We start from the raw sequence: 2,027 nt of genomic DNA, 5'->3' as shown, positions 1-2,027 counted from the left end.
ATTACAGCAAACTTGGTCACTTGGGTTTCATGGTGTAAGGTCAGCACTCTGGGCTCTGAATCCAGTGATCCGAGTTCAAGTCTCAGTGAAACTTTGTCAATAAGGAGGTGCTTGGTGCAAAATTCTACAGAGCAGAATGAATATAACTGTCCTGTTGTTCCCATGCTACAGTAGAACTCAAAAGTGACGTGGAGATAAGTCAGTCATTGAAAGTCCTGTAGCCCAGATATGTCGTTGTCAATGGAGGTCAATCAAATGTCTGTTTCACAAGACACAACTTCGAACGTCCAGAACACATTGTGTCTGGTCAAGCACTGCAACATTCCACTCTGGAAGCGCTTTGTTATTCAAGACATTTACCCTAAATGGTACAAACAGGGCAGCCACCACATGACACCAAGCTACTACAATTGCATTGGCTGGGAATCGAACCCAGGTCAACTGCTTGGCAAGCAGCTATGCTTACCACTATACCACCAATGCACACAGAAAGACTCACATAATGGCATAAAATTGAGTGAGGGGAAGATTGAATTGGCAAATATCGTTGAGTATTGACACATTTTCGCTTTGACCTGGAGCTACAAAAGTGATCTTTGGCTTCCATGGTGTAATGGTCAGCACTCTGGACTTTGAATCCAGTGATCCGAGTTCAAGTCTCGGTGGAAGCTTGTCATTAAGGAGGTGCATGCTGCAAAATTCTTCGGAGCACAATGAATAACTATGTCCTTTTGTTCCCAGGCTAGAGTAGAACTCAAACGTGACATGGAGATAAATCAGTCATTGACAGTCCTGTAGCCCAGAAACATCGTTGTCAATGGTGGTCAATCAAATGTCTGTTTTACCAAGGCACAACTTTGAATGTCCAGAACACATTTTGTCTGGTCAAGCACTACAAAATTCCAATATCAAACCGCTTTGTTTTTCAAGACATTGAATCTAAAATGTACAAAAATGTTACGCAAGGCATCACTTTGTTCGTCCACAATATATTTTTTCTACCCTCGCACTGTGACATTCCAATATCAAAGCGCTTTGTTATTCAAGACATTAAGCCTAAATGGTTCCAAAAGGGGACCCCCACTTCTCTGCCGTGAATTAACACATGACAACAGGCCACTAAGAATGCATTGGCTGGGAATCGAACCCAGGTCAACTGCTTGGAAGGCAGCTATGCTAACCACTATACCACCAACGCACGATAAGGGCATTCCATAATGACAAGAAAATCAGGTGAAGGGAAAATTGAGTCAGCAAATGTCATTGAGTATTAACACGTTCGAACTTGATTACAGCAAACTTGGTCACTTGGGTTTCATGGTGTAAGGTCAGCACTCTGGGCTCTGAATCCAGTGATCCGAGTTCAAGTCTCAGTGAAACTTTGTCAATAAGGAGGTGCTTGGTGCAAAATTCTACAGAGCAGAATGAATATAACTGTCCTGTTGTTCCCATGCTACAGTAGAACTCAAAAGTGACGTGGAGATAAGTCAGTCATTGAAAGTCCTGTAGCCCAGATATGTCGTTGTCAATGGAGGTCAATCAAATGTCTGTTTCACAAGACACAACTTCGAACGTCCAGAACACATTGTGTCTGGTCAAGCACTGCAACATTCCACTCTGGAAGCGCTTTGTTATTCAAGACATTTACCCTAAATGGTACAAACAGGGCAGCCACCACATGACACCAAGCTACTACAATTGCATTGGCTGGGAATCGAACCCAGGTCAACTGCTTGGAAGGCAGCTATGCTAACCACTATACCACCAATGCACACAGAAAGGCTTCCATAATGACAAGAAAATTGGTGAAGGGAAATTGAATTGGCAAATGTCATTGAGTATTGACACATTTTCGCTTGACCTGGAGCTAAAAAGTGATCTTTGGCTTCCATGGTGTAATGGTCAGCACTCTGGACTTTGAATCCAGTGATCCGAGTTCAAGTCTCGGTGGAAGCTTGTCATTAAGGAGGTGCATGCTGCAAAATTCTTCTGAGCAGAATGAATATAACTGTCCTGTTGTTCCCATG

At 43.0% G+C, this 2,027-nt stretch overlaps 5 non-coding genes across 5 annotated transcripts; 2 read left to right on the top strand and 3 right to left on the bottom strand.

Annotated features, from left to right (window-relative positions):
• Positions 1–411: 411 nt before the first annotated feature.
• On the bottom strand, positions 412–483 carry trnag-gcc (transfer RNA glycine (anticodon GCC)). The gene has a single exon. It is a non-coding gene; the product is annotated as a tRNA-Gly (tRNA).
• Positions 484–599: 116 nt separating this feature from the next.
• Positions 600–671, top strand: trnaq-uug (transfer RNA glutamine (anticodon UUG)). The gene has a single exon. It is a non-coding gene; the product is annotated as a tRNA-Gln (tRNA).
• A 455-nt stretch (positions 672–1,126) lies between these two features.
• trnag-ucc (transfer RNA glycine (anticodon UCC)) lies at positions 1,127–1,198 on the bottom strand. The gene has a single exon. It is a non-coding gene; the product is annotated as a tRNA-Gly (tRNA).
• Positions 1,199–1,699: 501 nt separating this feature from the next.
• Positions 1,700–1,771, bottom strand: trnag-ucc (transfer RNA glycine (anticodon UCC)). Its single transcript has one exon. It is a non-coding gene; the product is annotated as a tRNA-Gly (tRNA).
• Positions 1,772–1,884: 113 nt separating this feature from the next.
• trnaq-uug (transfer RNA glutamine (anticodon UUG)) lies at positions 1,885–1,956 on the top strand. Its single transcript has one exon. It is a non-coding gene; the product is annotated as a tRNA-Gln (tRNA).
• The last annotated feature ends 71 nt before the right edge of the window (positions 1,957–2,027 follow it).

Source organism: Anoplopoma fimbria, unplaced genomic scaffold (genome assembly GCF_027596085.1).
Source record: "Anoplopoma fimbria isolate UVic2021 breed Golden Eagle Sablefish unplaced genomic scaffold, Afim_UVic_2022 Un_contig_256_pilon_pilon, whole genome shotgun sequence".
Lineage (NCBI taxonomy): Eukaryota > Metazoa > Chordata > Actinopteri > Perciformes > Anoplopomatidae > Anoplopoma > Anoplopoma fimbria.
This window is presented reverse-complemented; position numbering and strand designations above follow the sequence as displayed.